The 18,420-nt window shown below is 35.6% G+C and overlaps 1 protein-coding gene across 6 annotated transcripts in view; it reads right to left on the bottom strand.

The window, feature by feature from the left end:
* The window catches only part of LOC131439619 (ral guanine nucleotide dissociation stimulator-like 1), a 112,433-nt gene that overhangs the window by 39,695 nt on the left and 54,318 nt on the right, over nucleotides 1–18,420 (bottom strand). For 4 of the 6 annotated variants that reach the window (XM_058610867.1, XM_058610866.1, XM_058610863.1 and 1 more), the window contains exon 1: nucleotides 14,231–14,562. The exons of 1 other annotated variant lie outside the window; for it this stretch is intronic. The gene's annotated coding sequence lies outside the window, so the exon portion shown is untranslated. Of the gene's footprint in view, nucleotides 1–14,029; nucleotides 14,207–14,230; nucleotides 14,563–18,420 lie in introns of those variants that run through there. One more of the 6 variants, XM_058610865.1, reaches the window with a different exon arrangement.

The raw sequence follows: 18,420 nt of genomic DNA, 5'->3' as shown, positions 1-18,420 counted from the left end.
ATTTTTTTACCATACATGAAAAATACACGTCTAAATGTACACCAGGACAGATATGTGCCGTTCGATTGCGAAAAAGCCAAGCAAGCGTGACGAATTTTCCTAATTATTCCCAATTGAGTTATTTATGGTTATCTCACATTGTTTAAATGCTGATTGTATTTCTGATGGCATGGAGCAAGAATTATGTTGTTGCGTTTAGTACAATTCGAGTTATTTGCGATTAAGCTCTACCCATTCTTCCACAAGAATTTTTAAAAGGCGCCACATAGTAAAGTAAAACATATTCACGTCAAAATGTTTCACATGCAGAATAGTTTAATTAGCAAAAGACTGCTACTACTACTTGTACTTCTTTTCCCATATAATCTAATTATTTCCCTCCATTATTTTTTATTCGGGATAATTACCCACCAAGAAAACCGTGCGTGGAATCGAACCCAGCTGTACTGCATGAAAGGTACGAACCCATTACACTATAACGGTCCCTATTTTGTGCATTCATATTTTTGATTTACTCATAAAGAAAAGCTATGCAGGGCGAGTGTCAAATACTATAGACTCAGTTTCTCGAGATCGCAAAATATATCTGCACGTACACACTTGAAACTGTTTCTCGAGCTCGGCAGGTATAGGCGTTAAGAAGCACTAGAATAGTCTTTAGCCTTGCTGTTTTCTTTTGGTGTTTTCCCTTTTTTTGTTTGTTGAATTGAAATGAACATCAACAAACCATCCCTTTCACCAATATTAGCTTTTGTGACATTAATTTCATACAATAATAACAATAATAATGGTTTTATTGCCTGCTATTAATTTTATCCAGATCCGACATCCGGTTCTGGAATTAAAGGGCGACACGGGCAAAATATTAAATAATATGCACTCAGTTTTCTCAGAGAGGACTGAATGTTCGTGATTTTCATAAACTTAGGTTCAAATGAAAGTTATTAGCTCCATTTTATCCGTATTTTACTTAACATGTCTGTTTCTTTTACAGGCGACATAGTAAAAAGAAGTGAAATACATAAAACGGATTGATAAATTTTTCTTGTTTGCATATGTTTATAGTTGTTGGCAACATAAACATACTTTGAGTTCAACTCAACTCAAATTTTTCACGATTCATGTCTAAATATTCCGCAAACATCTACAACTGGGAGAAAAAACGTTAATCAAATCTACGTCAAATGTTGGTTTTCATAATTCGTATTGAGGTAAAATTAAATATTAATTTTTATGTTGTTTGGTTATTAGTCTAATAATAAAAAAAAACTTTTTTCAGGTTATAATTTTGCTAGAGTGTTGAAATTTACTTTCTACAACTTCTTCTTGGGCACCATTTGAACAGGTAATAGTTTTCAAGTTTGTACATTGTTAAACATAGAAGGGATTTCATTAATCAGTCCTTTTTAGGACCAAGAAATCATTCCCAACAAACGGATTAGAATATTATCTTCCATTGAAATGAGCAAATCGCTACTTAAATAATCAATGAATTCAGCGAGTGGAAGAAATTATATGCAACGTTATTCCTCTGATCCTTAGTAAATGCTATCAACACTGATAAACATAGAGTATTTTGAATATGCAATCCTTTCTAGTACCGATGCATCGATGCCAAAGAACTTCATATACTATGTTCGTCTATTGACATTAGCTAATCTACTGTAAAAAAACCCTTCTTAATCCACCTAGTGGTGTGATAATGCCTTTCTCTTCTTTCATAACAGTCTCATGAAAATATATTTCATACTTTTATTAAATAATTTCGGAACTTAATTTGACACCAATTGATTCAGATTGATTAGAGTAGTTCACAAAAGCATTCGTCAGAGTTAATGTCACACAGTCGGCATCATTTTTTCAACCTAGTGATTGACATTTGTGTTGCCTTTTTGTATAAGAGAGTGATGCTAATCTAAAAAAACCCCTTCTTAGTCCACTTAGTGGAATTTTCATATATCTTGAAAAATCACCATGAAATTTTCGAAATCGAAAAAAAAATTTGATGCCAAAAGTCTTAGAATTGCATGAAACGTCGAGATTTAGTGTCATCTCGAAAAAATTTTTTTTTTTAAATCGACTTTTTGGGACTTTAAAAATCAAAATTTCCCAGAAACTTGATTTTTTAAAAAAAAAATTTTTTTGAGATGACACTAAATCTCGACGTTCAATGCAGTTTTGAGACTTTTGGCATCAAAAAAAATTTTCGATTTTGGAAATTTCATGTACTCCCCCCTATGGTGCTATTTCAAGATCGAAAATTGTCAAACTTTTACCACCGGGTAGCACCCCTTACACATGTCCGATTTAGCTCAAATTTTGCATGGGGGCTTTTTTCGAAGTGCTTAAACTTTAGATCACTAGAGCTTTACAAAAATAGAGGTGATCCTAAAATATTGGCACTCTTATATATATATATTAGAGATGGTCGGGTATCGGGTATTTTACCCGAAACCCGACCCGTACCCGTACCCGACGGGTTTTTGGTCGGGTACGGGTAAAAATTTTTATTTTCAATCGGGTACGGGTCGGGTACGGGTGAAAAATTTTACTGCTCACTCGGGTACGGGTCGGGTACGGGTAAAAAAATTTACCGCTCACTCGGGTACGGGTCGGGTTCGGGTAAATTTTTTTTTTTCGGCTCGATTACCCGACCATTTGTACTTCACAGAAATATGTTTACACGTTGACGAGATTTTTTCATTGCAAAACAGTTTTTCCAAAAAAAAATCAATTTGATTCAAGGGGTTTTGACATTCGGACCAGACCTGTCAACTGGCATCTTTTTCCAGAAAAAAACATTTTTTTCTTCATTTAAAAAAAAGAACAATCATAGTTACGTGAAAAGTTATGTGAATATTTCCCGCCCTACTTTGTTTATAACATATTTAATAAGACACACTGCCTTAGCTTTATGATGTTGCGGTCGGAATCTACTTTTCACGTAGGTTTTAATGGACTGCCATTTTAAAGCTGTTTAATGCACAATCCAGTAAAAATTATTTGATTCATATACTGCCCATACTCGCATATCAGTCTCATATCGATTTTCGCCAATTTTGAGTTAGCTTGAGGAATGGAATCTTTCCTCAATATACTCTCAGAAATTGCAATGAAAGTTGAGGGTTTGTTCAGTAAAATATAAAAAAATATCAACTCATTTCTGTGTCCCATATGCTAAAGTACCCGCATATCAGTCCCATTCAGTGCAAAATTTCAATAATTTCATTTGTTGCAATATTGAAACAGCAAAGGTGTATTACCGATATTTCATGTAATAACACCAAGATTTAGCATTAGGGAGCAAAGCAAAGTCTTGGCATTACATTCCTTTCGTGGAATTTGGCCTTTCTGTTTCAACAGACTTCGCAGCCGATTCTTAGCGTACAGAATCATTGCATGGCTAGTACTATGGATCCTACTGACACTAAGAATCCTTCCAGGTCGGGGCTCGAACATACGACAGCTGGCTTGTAAGACCAGCGTCCTATGCATTGAACCGCCAACCCGGGACCAGCATTAGGGAGCACAATAAATAAAAAAAAATCGGAAATAAACTTTTGATCGTCTTTTTCTCAACATGCCGATTTCCCATATGGGACTGATATGCAAGGATGGGCAGTATATAAAATGTAGTGTAGTACTCATATTACATTCAGATACCAGAAAACTGTTATTTTAAATATTGGTTGGAGATTTTCAAAATTTTCATAAAAATCATTAGGATTCTTACCATAAAAACATGAACATTTAATTCAGAAAATGCATAGAAGTTCTTTTTATTCTGCACTTCTGGGTGGTGTCACCTCACTTGAAATGACACCGATTGATGGCACAGCAAGTTGGGCTATATTGCTAGTTAATTTTCGTTTCTTTTCACTGGACAACAAGTGAAAATCTCGATGCGTGACAACGTGGAGTCGCAAAAGTAAGGGTGAAAATCTTTTCTCGCGAAATACTCAAATTTTCACCGTGTTCACTCATTGAGGGTTCCACCGGAGGTGGCACAGAAGTTCAATGCCTGTAAAAACCACCAGCTACCGTTAACATCGTGGGTGTGGGTTTGTGAGGCTTACAAAACGGGCATAGTTGACAGATTAATTTAAATCGCAATCATAATTCATTTTGCTTTGTAGTAAAAAATCGTAACCAAAAAAATTTCCTACGAATGTTCAAACTACTTACACTTGAAGGACTCACTGTTCACCATGTTCAAAATTGAATTTTTCACACCGGGAATACACGTACATTGTTTGATTCTTTGGTCAATTCACGTAAACGAACTGATAACACACTATTCATTTTAGGGGATGTTCGCATAACATTCATTTTCGTCACGTATAATATTCAATTGGACATTTGGAACTATTTTACGTGATTTTTCAAGTGATTCGAATGTGAATTTTTATTTGTGTGTCAAGATAATGAGCACGCTTACTTGTGGTTCTAAAGAATTGGATCAAAAATCCCACTGTTTCGTAAAAACCATACCTACCCAAAATTGAATACAACGGGTATTACGACATTTTGGGTAAATATGCTTCTCGAAAAGTTTGAGTTGATATTACTCCCTTTTGTTGACATTTGTAAATGAGTATAAAGTGCCAAAGACATTGAAAATCTACAGGGTCCGCCATCTAACATTTATTTTTGAACTAGCGGTTATTTCGACATTGGTAACCTTCCGCTGTATCCTTCCGCTGAACGAAAATGGTTTGCATGTTTAAAAAAAAGTTACATTACATTATTCATGCTTCACATTGTATTTATATGTATAAAAGTAAACAAGCATTTTAATGTATTTTTCTTACCAACTAGAGCCTGATACGTCTCGATATCTAAAACACTTTATTTTTTCCATACTGAATTTTGGTAAAATTTTTACTACTCATTCGGGTCGGGTACGGGTACAGGTAATTTTTAATCGGGTACGGGTCGGGTACGGGTAAAATTTTTTATTTTTTTTCGGGTACGGGTAATTTTTTTTTATTATTGATCGGGTACGGGTCGGGTTCGGGTATAAGAATTTCTATACCCGACCATCTCTAATATATATATATATATATATATATATATATATATATATATATATATATATATATATATATATATATATATATATATATATATATATATATATATATATATATATATATATATATATATATATATATATATATATATATATATATATATATATATATATATATATATATATATATATATATATATATATATATATATATAAATGCGGTAAAAATCAACGTGTTTTGCAGGTTACGTCACTTATACCATTATATCTCCGGAACCAAAAGTCACAGCCATTTGGTCTTCAAACTTTATCAATGGCCTAACAATAACTTTCAAGCGGGCCTAGACTTGTTGAAATCGGTTCAGCCATCTCCGAGAAATTTGCGCGGTAAAAAAAACACCACGTTTTGTCGGTTACGTCATTTATACCATCATATCTCCGGAACCAAAAGTCACAGCCATTTGATCTTCGAACTTGATGAATGGCCCGACAGTAGCTTTCAAACGAGCCTAAATTTGTTAAAATCGGTTCAGCCATCTCTGAGAAAATTGAGCGGTAAAAATAGCTTCGAACAGTGCACACACATACATACACACATACACACACAGACATTTTTCGATCTCGTCGAACTGAGTCGAATGGTATATAACACTATGGGTCTCCGAGGCTCCGTTCGAAAGTCGGTTTTTCCAACAATTCTAATACCTTCTGTTTATTTTAGTAGTATTCACGTATATCTGCTCACGAATCTGACATTACCCATCCGTCTCCAAGGAGTTACTTCAAAGACATAATATCACTTAATTCAGTAGTTTTGACGAACATTGATCAGTTTAACGTGGAATATCTGATTTTGTCGAGGATCGTAAATTATCGTCGCAATATTGAAAGTACCCTAAAACGATCAACGTTGTGTGGACAAGTCACTGTATTTGATAACCTGGATTGAAGGAACTAGCAACTTTGGATGATGTAAACAATCAAAACAAACATGCTTAGCATTCCACAAAAAGCATTTAAAACAAAAACGAAACTGAGCATACTAAGCCGTGATATTGTTTGCCGTCCCTTTGCCAGACTACTCATTTATTTCTCCCTTTCCAAACATTTTCAACCGATTTATATCCCAGACAGATCGTCTCCATGAGTTATTCGAAAACCTTCGTTGCGAGACACGAAATGCATTTCTCTTTTATTAGAAACAAACATTTGTCTTCCGTCTGACAGCACAGTTCCGGCTGCTGGATCCAAATCACACCACATTTCAACAGTTGCCTGTGCCCAGCGGAATCACAAACATTTGAAGACATGCCAAATTTAGCGATGATCACCGTCCGGCCGGCATCCGATCGCATTAAAATCGAAACAGCAGAGTTCTACGTCGAATATATGCTACATGAAGAAACCGGATTTCGACGCAAGCCTATCTTCAATGGCAATTAAAGTTTATCGAAACCTGTTCCTTGTTAATGTCAGAGTATGCCAGATTTTTTTCGGACTGATGGTCCCATCATCCGGTCAGATTTACAAGCGATTTGCATACCGCGGCGGATGAGTGTTATGAATTTCACTGCAAAACCTCGCCGTTGGACGGGGAATGTTGGATACACACACAGACGCGTGTGCATACATAAAAACTATCGGCCCGTGACTTGTCTCCAACAAGCGTAGAAATTTTATTATAGCGACCTGGAGGGAATCTGTTAGGGCTTTGTCTCATTGATGAAGAAAATACAATGTACCGAAGTGTTTAGGAATACTTGAAGCGTGGAGCAACCGTAACAAGCAGCTCGGTCTTAGGATGCAGCCGAGTTGAGTGTTCCGAAATGAGCAAAAAAAAGTACCAGCGAGTTTCAGTTATTTAAGTTCATGTAAATAAGCAGTACTTGTTTCATATAAAGATCATTCCATTTAAAAAAAATAGAAATTAACCATGTAATTGAATTTACTGGTCAATACTATCTACATTTTTCAAGCGCTTTCTATCATTCCACAACCCAGAATAAATTTAAACGTATGAAAGAACTATTTGTCGAACCATCACCAGATTATTCAACGAGTTTAGCATTTCGGTTCAAATTATGGGAGACGTCAGAAAAAATCACTTGAAACTTCATCAAAACTAACCGTTTCTATGTCAAGGTATCTTTATTTATCATTCAGCTTTTGTGCTTTGGAACACAAGAAAACCAATATAGAGTGATGAACAAAAAACCAATTTTGAGATGAGCAAACCTAATAAACAAAAAAAAAACTGAAAATCGAGAAACTGTAGAAAATCCAACTAAGCAATTCGAACAGTGCAATATACATACATTTACTCCTTCAGGAGAGAGCAGGGATTAGATTCGTTGTGGAATGAAATAAATATAATGAAAAAGGTGTGTGCAGTAATGGTTATTGCGAAGGCTTTAAACAACTTAAAATAACCTCTATGGTGTACCAGACCAAAAGAAATCGATTTCATTTTGTCTTACATCACATCTATAACATATATACACGTGTTATATACCATTTCACTCAGCTCGACGAGATTGGAAAATGTCTGTGTGTATATATGTGTGTGTACACCATTCATCCATTTTTCCTCCGCTCAATTTTCTCGTAGATGGCTGCACCGATTTTAACAAACAAATAACTGGACAAATAACAGCAATAAAACGGGAAAACCACGCAACGATGATGCCACCAAAAACAGTGATACCAAACCAATGGACTAGAATGTGAATACTGGTCCATTGTCCTTTTAAATTCGTTGAATAGGAATCATAATGCATTTCCCTAAAGGAATAAGAAAACAACGAGATCCAGTAATTAAAAGATAATTTTTACCTTGTTCCATAGAAAAGTTATATAATTGCTCACAATACTAATAGCCGTGAATAGAATCTTATAAATGTTTTAATAAGACTATTCAAATGGCAAGAGGAAATCATTATCACACCATAATATCATAATACCAATCAAACGAGTCGTAGATTGTAAGAATAAGTCAACTATTCACGGAGATATCTAAATTTTTCCATTTTCCCGCCATATCCTAAAAGTAGGAATTTTTAACGAAACACGATGAAATGACAATTGGAATCAAAACTAGACACCATTTTCAATACAACCATTTTTGAGTAATTGAATGATTGAATACAGTACTCTTCAGCATAGTATTTTGTCTCGATTTAATTTTAGTACGGTTCCTTTTTGGGAATAGTATACATTATATTTGAAATTCTGCATTATTTTCGAATACAAAATGATAACCCATACATGTTTACAATGAAATCGATTGTAAGTGTCTTCAACTACAACCACCACAAAAAAAACCAAATTTTCATATCACTTAAATATACTCAAGAAAATATATATATTTATTGATATTGTCCTGTTTATTTTAATAAATATTATGTTCTAATTATTTTGAAAAAGTATTCGATGACTAGTCTTTCTAGATTCAAATGAAAGTTCTCATAGTGTAGGTGGATGAAAACAGGTTTATTTATAGAATGAACCATGCGAAGCTCACGCGATCGAGCAGGAATAACAATCTTCATAAAAATAATCAAAGAAAATCAACGTACCTCCACCAGAGATTTTTCGAATTATTTCAATATTATTTTTGTTTTTTTTTAATTTCTTCGATTTGTTTAATAATCGAATATTAGTTTCAAGCTAATCGATTAAATATTATTCGATTATCTGGGCTATTAATCGATTACTGGTTTAATCGATCGAAATTACGACCTCCCTTCTGGCTATTGTTTTAGATTTACATCCATCGAGCAGCCGTTATGTAGAAGTAACCTATCTGTCAAGAGGATGATCAACTTTTTTACTGGTATACTAGAAAATAAGGCGGCTACAAAGATCTACAGAAAAACATTACGCATGTATTATAATTTTACTAGCCATTTGGAGATTTTTAGACTAGGAGTCTCCACGGAATCTAACATTCCACTTATTTAGTATATTGATTTGTGAACCTTTGGAAGTCCATCTTTTTTCGCCAAAGAAGAAAAGGATATTTTGAGGGGTAGAATGATTTAGTTTCATATCAAAGCTAGGATTCCATGGTTACAAAGAGTGATTTTTAAGAGGTATAGATTTCGATTTTCAAAAACAACACAACAAATTAAATTAATTTTTTTTTATGAAATCTTCATTAGAATTATGATTTCATAAGTTGGCCGCGGCTCCGCTTTAGATCCATGCACAAGGTACAATTTTAGCACACTAACATATCGACCGGTGTTTCTCTAATAATGCCACAGGCCCATAATCAACACCAAACAGTGACTTTATTGGGATGCAATGCTTCTGGTCTTCAAGCCAGATGCGGCAATTTTGCTTGTTGACGTAACACATGGATCAATAAGTCCCGAGACTAAAGCAGAGATGGCGCTCGTAGTAAACCAGTAACCACGTCTTTCTAGAGTACTAACCTTTGCTTGAAACGGGTCAAAATTTTAAGTCGATCCAACCAGAAACAGCTGAGTTATCGAGGTTGGAGTAAAGTCGTTTTGTAATTTGTTTAAAAAATGGAAAAAACCGAGTTTCGTGTTTTGATAAAACATTGCTTCTTAATGGGTAAAAACACCGTGCAAGCGAAACAATGGATTGAAAAATGTTATCTGCACTCTTGTCCATCAAAAGCAACGATTTGTCGGTGGTTCGCCGAGTTTAAACGTGGTCGTACCGACACAAATGACACGGAACGCTCGGGTAGACCTGTGGAAGCCGTTAACCCGGAAAATGTGAGTGAAGTGACAAAAATTATAATGAAAGATCGTAAGGTGAAGCTCCGTGAGATTGCTGAGATGACACAGATATCATATGGAAGTGTATTTATTATCCTTCATGAAAAATTGAGCATGAAAAAGGTTTTTTCCAAGTGGGTGCCGCGATTGCTGCAATGCACCCTGCCACAAGTCGATGAAAACAATGGCGAAATTGAACGAATTGGGCTTTGATCTGCTTCCCCACCCCCCATACTCGCCAGATTTAGCCCCCAGTGACTACTGGCTCTTTGCTGATCTTAAAAAATGCTCCAGGGAAAACGATTTGGCTCAAATGAGGAGGTCATCGCTGAAACTGAAGCTTATTTCGAAGCGAAAGATAATTTTTTTTATAAACATGGTATTGAAAAAATGGAAAAACGTTGGAACCATTGTATCACCCTAAAAGGTGATTATGTTGATGAATAAAAAAAATTTTGCAATAAAAATGTTGTTTCCATTGTTAGTCCGGGACTTATTGATCCATGTGTTATCTATTCAACCAGAAATGAGCTTCACTGAGTACAATTTTTCAATAAAACAGTAAATCTTTCTCTTTTTTTACGATAAAATTTTAGACCAAATGACGATTTACGTGTGATCTGTCAAAAACAGTGTTGCCAAAAATATAACAGCAAAAAAATCACCCTAAATTAATATTTTTATTAATTTTAGGACGGGTCGATTCTTTGCTTCCTAGCATACTCTTGCTATTACATTCCTTTTGTGGAATTTGACCTTCTATTTCAACAGACTTTGCTGCCGATTCATAGCGTACAGCTACATCGCATGGCTGATGCTACGATCCCTGGCACTAATGTCGTTTTTCATTGAATCCACTCGTGGAGTTGTTTTGTTCGATTTGGGCACTTACCGTGCAGTCGAGCAATAAATACAGATGCACTGTGTTTCGTTGATTATTTTGCATCCGTTCTCTTTCTAGAGCAACATGCATGCACTCAATACGAAAATTTTAGAATTTTCTATGCAAGTCTTGAATACCTTACAACATTTGTAAGGCATTCAAGACTTGGATATACGCAATTGGTATACATGAGTTTTTCAAATCAGTTGTCGTATGTTCGAGCCCTTCCTGGATTATTTTTTCAGTCGAGAAAATAACTGCTGAACTACCAGATTCAAATAATTCGCTAAATGGGTCTTAGCCTAAATAAATCCTATCTTTCTATCCAAACGAAACAGTTGAGGCAGTGCTATTTATATAGACAAGGCGAGTGTCTATATCCTAGATTGATGACTTCTAGCACAAAATAGTAAGACAATCAAGCGACAAAGTTAAGTTAAAGTAGTTTTAGTCCGATGCGGAACCTTACCCAACTAACGAAAAATTCGGACAAAAGGGGATAATTTGATTAACTTAAGCAGCTTATGAAGTTCATGCATAGCAGGCGAAACAGTCCGTTTTAAGTAAAAATTCACACTTGAGAATTCACGCGACGCAACCGACAGAACTTCTAATCAGCTTCTATAATACATTGTTCAACTTTTATGCAGCGAGGAAGTTCACGTAGACTTTGTTCTACGTGTTGCTGCTTAAGGAGGATCAAGAGTAAACCAAGTTAACTTGTGTTGGTAATTTGTGTATTACGTACATATTATTTGGTACGTATGCCATAGATCTGTGTATTCATATATGCACTGCACCGAGTTTATCAAAGTGGATTGCACGATTGAGATTCAAACAATCTTTTTTCACAATAATTTATGTATGAAATGAGAGATTCTCTTTGTTCACTTTCTCTTTCGATTATTACGGTACTGTTAACAATCCTTCACTCCAATTACCGATAATAATAACTAAAGCTATCATCTTCAAAACTGCACTGAAGAAATTACCGAAAAAAGCAAGAATGTTTCGCAATAATCGAAAGAGAATGTAAACATAGAGAATCTCTCACTGCTACATTCGTCGTTTTGAACATTTTATGCAGATTTATTCTCAAATGAATGTCAAGACCTACAATCTTGGATGAAATATCAGTTTTGATCAATTTTTCACCAACTTTTGATGGAAAATTGCTTACATTTATGCAGAGTGCCTTAAACCAGAGTGACGACAGCTGTTCGTTTGGAATGACAGCTTTGTTCCAAACGAGCAAACGACCTGTCAAATACAATACAAAGAGAACGAAACTGTCATCATCTCGCTTTAACCGTTTTGAGTTGTTGCCAGCATTACGGATGAGATGTCGTCACTTTGGTTATAGACACTCTAATTTTATGAATGTAGATTTTAATTCCCTAATAAAAAAGTTAGCAACACTGTTTCAATGCATTTGTATTAGATTGCGCTACACAAAATAAACAAAACTAAATATCTTCTGTTACAAAAGCAGTTTGCCGGAAAAATAAATAGTTTTACAACAGTTACGAGTGTTAAATTCAGTTACGAGTAAATTCAAGGTTCCTTTTTCGCCGGATTACTAATAGAAGGTACGTAAATCTTTATATCGCAATAATTTCGGCAAGAGGAAATCCATATAGGAATGTGTTTGTTGCTAATTAAATGTGTCAGTGGAAGTAAGCTGAAACTGAAATAATTTTTCTCGAGCAGTTTTTAGGAAAACGGAAGAGTTTTGGACTAAGATTTTCGCTTTTCCTGAATTGCAATTTTAAGCAGTACGAACCGATTGGTTTATTTTTCAACCATATGGAAAATTTATTGAGTAAAATCAGGAAAAGAAGTGCCGGAAATTGTTTTTACGCACACATTGTTGGTATTACTCATACGCTTGCAAAGAGTCTTGCTTCTTAAGAGAGCTAGAAAGTTGTTGGATTTCTGTATGTATTTGTAAACAACAAGAAAGTGTGTTTATCAGTAAATTTGTCTTTGCTTGGGGTATTTTCACATTCACCGAACTTCGTCTCCGATTTATCAGTGTACAAGATAGATGTATGGATAGTGTAAAAATCGTACTACTACTAAGAATCCTTCCAGATTGGGACCCGAACACACAACTGGCTTGGTAGATAAGCAGATTATGCCCTGAACCACGGCAATATTTTGTGATGTCCCCTTAATTTTCTCTCTCAACTTAATAATTCATTTCACTGTTAACTACAAACTGAATATTAAACATGTCGGTATATTTTAACAGATGGATTCTTCAACACTACTCTGCTGACCGTTCAGCAAAGAAAGTCTCTTGCGGGATATCGAATAGTTTTTTTAGTTTTGTAACATTGTGGTCATTCATCTCTCGGGCCAGAAACACTGTGTGAAGCTGGGAATCGAAACCAGGTAGTCTGTGTAAATCAATGAATACTCAAACTAAGCAGGTGGTCAGTACTCTTTGTCTAAACATGAAAAACATCATTCAGCTTAATATCTTATAATTTTGGAAATAAATAACAGACTACGTGGACTATGAAAATAATAACACTTCCCTCTTGTAGACCCGTATCTTGACAAAACTGAAGATTGCTGCTAATGAACATCCTTAAAGTTTTTATCTGCAAGCCGGTGGCGAAAGTGTACCCAAAACTTGAAACTTGGAAAGGAATGTCATAAATTACTTTTCGCCCTCATCAAAGCGAGACTCAATCATGCAAATCGGAAAACTTTCATCGTAAAAAATACCACCCGAAAGCCAGAGAAAACAATTCCAGCCTATCGTACGATAATCAAATTATAATCCCCAAACATACTCATGAACAACGATGCCTTTGCGACGACAAGGAGAAAGAACATTCACGCTTCCACACACGATGATCGTGTTGTTCGCCACCAGCATGAATTCGCGTAGAGAAGCTTGTCCGTGTTGGCTCTCTGTCGAACACAACCTGCAACTATGCTGAACTACTGGTAGATTACGGTAGGAAATACTACATCGTCAAACAGGTACATTTGCCCACTGGCAATGCTGATCTCGTTCAGTCGCCAACCCTCATCAATGTCCACTTCCTATATATATAATTGAAAGGCATTCCTAATTGGCGCCCGTGCCCGCCGACTTTTGCTGCTTCCTCATGTGTAGTTCCTTTAACGTTCACAACAACAAAGCAATTGACTAGTGTCTATTACAACCGCGCATAATTGACCAATCGACTTTCAATTGATGTCGTCGGTATTCGGTAGCATATAATTTTAAATTTTATCAGAGACAGCAGTTTCCCAGTTTGCCAGTCCTGATCTCCCAGAAATATATCATTTATATAACTTTCTTGGTAAAGTGCACGCTTTTCCTTCCCCAAACGAATTCCTAACCTTAGCAGTTTGTTTTGTTGTTCGCCTGTTCGGCGCACCTCTTTACGGTTTGTTTATGTTTGTGAGCTATTTTTGCCCGCATCAAGCATGTATGATTCATCAGGAAAATACCGCCTTCCCCAACTCCCGCACAATGCTTATCACAATTGGTTTGCTACACAGTCGAAACGGATTCCCACGCTTCCTTGCCCCTAGACTCACTGCTCTCTTCGCCACTTCTCAGTTCCGATCGATTTTTACTCGTACAAACCACTACCGAACAGCGTGAAATTATATCACCCGCTCCCGTAAATCCCACAGGGGGATTTCACTATCCTTGAGCCCAAATCAAATGACACAATCGCGGAGCGCGCGGTTCCGTGTCAAGCGCAACAACACTCGAAACTCCGGTGAAAATCTTGGAGCTGCACAAGAACTGGGATTATTCTATATATCCCAAATCTTCTGATACACTCTCCGCGACAGCTACGAAAAAAAGCGACGGATAAAAAATAACTTCCGATCAGAACGGGACCCGGCGTAAAACTGATGAACAAACAACCAGTGGTGGATATCGTGCCCTCTCCACAGCGAGTCTAGCCGAATCAACGAGGAAGCACACGGACGGTTTGCACAACCACACACCCAACCAAACAACCGAACGAGGAAGCATGGCCGTAGCTAAAGGCAACGGTGAAACGCTTCGATGAACCGCACGTTTGTTGTTCTCTCCCACCGGCGACTGTCTGGCCACCAGAGCGTAGAGAATGAACCATCGCGCCGTCGTCGCGTCGTGCGAATGAAAGATGCGGGCTACCGCATGAGAACTGCGTTGTGTTGGAGCTAAATTTCGTATTCGACCGGTTTAAAAAGGGTTTATTTTTATCAAACTAGCCGAATATCTTAGGATGGTGTAAAATATTAAATTTCATGAACGTACAACGCAACGATTGATATCAAATAAGACCGATTAGTGTTCACCTACCCTCCAATAAGTGAATTCACGAATGAATAGTGCAATCTTAAGTCACGGTTACACTGGTTGCGCTAGGGTTCCTGTCTATTGGCATATTGTCGCAAAACTGAAATGTAGAGGCGCTGCTTGTTTGGAGATGATACATTCAGCAAGAGCTGTCAAATCAGCAGGAAAATTTAATTACTCCATCTTTTTTCAACGATTTCTTATGAAAACGGCAAATTCATTTGGAAAATCATAGTAGGAGTTGAAGAAAATGCTTTTACTCAGAGGTGGTAATGTTGATCTCAGTTCATTGTGGGAAATCTACCGTTTATTCAGAATAGAGCATTGAACTTGGTTTGATACCATTTGATTCCATTTTTCATTGGCAGGTGTCGCTATTGGTAAATCAGCTTTGCGACAATGTGCCAATCGGAGGCTATCGTTTCTTGTGGATCACAAAAGTTTTTTCCGAAACATTTATCTCCAAAATAAATAGTATGGTTCAGAATATTTACATTTTAACATTTTGAGCGCTAATACTTTTTTTTCCGGCATTCGGCATTTATTTAGTAAGTGAACAAATACAATTGATTTCAAAGGTCACTATTTATATTTTTTGTTTGACTCAAACTTTATGATGAATACTTTTTTTGAGAAAGGTTCAGACAGACATTCCTTGATTTTTTTTCAAAATCATATATCTCAAAAACGGTTGTTCCTACTGATTCGATGACCTCGACAATGTTTTAAGTGATTTTTGAGGTTATATGTAGAAAGTATATATATATATATATATATATATATATATATATATATATATATATATATATATATATATATATATATATATATATATATATATATATATATATATATATATATATATATATATTGCACTTTATTTAAAAAAATATATCACCAATAAAAATTCTCCTCAACGTTACCACAACCGAGATATAGTTTTCGAAAATCAGTTAGGAATCTTTGGTATATCGTGGGTACATACACGGGTATATACACGGAGAACCCTCCGATCATAAAATTGCGATATCGCGATAATTTTTGCGATAGTTGATTCAACTATTTTTTTGTCGTGAATACTACTTACTTTACTATGGGGTGCCTTTTCAAAATTAGCCATATGGAACACAAACAACTCAAAAATTAGGTTTTCTCAAATTTTGAATACAACGCGGAAAACTGCTCGGGTTTTTCGCGCAAGGACGACGATTTTGAGGTAGTCAGGCACATATCTTAAACTGAATGCGTAAAAAAGGGGTACCGCGGTCGAAAATCGATCATTTCTTTTCGTGCGTTCGATGGAAGCAGACGTCGTGGGAGTTAAATCATCAACCAGCAGCGACGGAGAGTGCACCTTCTGCGTCGTTAAAACCTCAAACGCTCAGGTCGCAACTCTTATTTGCTTTTCGGTAGTCGTAACGAGAAGTTCAAGTTTGAGATTTTAGTTCCGCAATATAGGTTTAGAGCTCAGAGCCTGCGTGCTGAAACTGGATTCTGGAACTGTATTCCGGAACTGATTTGTGTTTCGAAATTGTAGTTCTAGTATTGAAACTGGATTCTGAGTTCGTTATTGGTTCTAAATTTAGTTCTGGAACTTATGGTCCAGTTCTTTATTTCAGACTTCTTCTATTCAGTTCTTTTTAGAACCATAATAATACTCCTAAAGAATTATGCGGAATTTCACTTTACTGTACACTATACAACCCATTTTGGTAGTCATGGCGAAAAATCGTCTTCAAGTTTCAGAGTTTAGTTCCGGAATATGGGTTTAGAATACAGAGTCTGCGTGCTGAACTGGATTCTGGAAAATGATTCCAGAACTGATTTCAGTTCCGAAATTGTAGTTCTAGAACTAAAATCCAACTGAATTCACATGGCACTAAATGTTATCTAAAAAAAAATTAAGAATACTTCTTTGCAAATTGAAGGTAGAAATCATTAGTTTAGTGAAAATCCAAAATAATTTGATTTACTTCGTGTACTTTTCGCTGTGCGAAAATCGTTCGAGAAAAATGTTCCTAACTGTGCTAAATATCGCAGAGAATTCCACAATTTGGTCCTTCTAAAAGGCAGAAATGACGCCTGTACAGTATCTTGATAGTTTCTTTCAATGAAATATGCAAATCCGAAATGAGATAATCGACGTCAAAAATCATTTAAATTTTTAGTAATGAAAAAGGGGGAAGTTTCACAATTCACACAATCGATCAACTATTGATTCGAATTCGAAAGTATGAAGAAATCGTGTCAGTTTTATTCGTATTCACGACATCCAGTTATGTCTCTGACATAACACACCCGTACTTTTTCTGATTCAACCAATGTGGTTTTTTACTAGCGTATATTCAAGTAGTTGAAAAATATGTTGTCTTGAATGCTGTCAAATGCCGGAGACAGCTGAAAGCAAAACAATAATTGCAATGTAAAATCAACATTTTTTTAGTTGAGATCTGTTTGCGTCGCTTCAAAATGTCAATGAAAACATCATCGATGGTTAAAGCGTTTGGGAAAATTGTGTTCATTCGATTTGAAGAAATTTATGATTCCATGACAAGTGTTTATCGAACAGCGGTGTTTCGATAAAGTTAACCTTGTTTCAGTTGAAAATGGTTTGGTGTCAAATTAAAAAACGTTTGCTGATTTGGTATTACAAAATCGTATAAAAATCAAAATCACTCATAGATCAGATCAGTTGTGATTTCGTAACGATGATTTATTCCTTGGTTAATATCACTTGTGATGAAATCAGTAGTGATTTTTTATGACGATATCAGTGATCTTAAGATCAGCAGTGATCGGTGGGTTTCCCAGTCCTGTTAATAACCAATGATAATACTTGTCAATATAAAATACTGTTTATATTGGAACAACGATATTTATTTCAAATAGATCATGACGTATATCAGTAAGTATATTTTGATTATTATCACAAATCAATAACATTGTTCGAGTCGAAAACAACTAAAACCGATTTGTTTTTCAACTAACAGAATTTTGTTTCAATAACAACGGCAGTTATTTCAACTTAAATATTTGTTGAAATTGAAAGGTATGTGTCCTCACTAATTGACAGCATTTTTTTCCAAACCAATTAAATTAGTTGTTTCTACCAATCGAAAAACACAAATGACAGTTTAGTTAAAACAACAATAGATTAGTTATATCAAAATTTAACCAATCAAATAAAAAAAATCAACTAATATTCTGGTTGAAATGTTTTGTCAGTTGCGTCTCGTGACAAAATTCACGAGTTGTGCACTATTTATGTAGTATATCAGATGTAACAGTTAGTCGTAAGTGAAATCTAAAGATTGAGGAATGGATATTCGCTTGTGTTCTTCAATACAACGGAAAAACGATATACTTCTGGATGGGATTTTTTTTATTAATCTTATTTCGTATCATGATACAAAAAAAAGAATTCAGCCCT

This window comes from Malaya genurostris, chromosome 3, assembly GCF_030247185.1.
Source record: "Malaya genurostris strain Urasoe2022 chromosome 3, Malgen_1.1, whole genome shotgun sequence".
NCBI lineage: Eukaryota > Metazoa > Arthropoda > Insecta > Diptera > Culicidae > Malaya > Malaya genurostris.
Note: the sequence above shows the minus strand (reverse complement) of the source record. Positions and strands in the feature narration are given on the sequence as shown.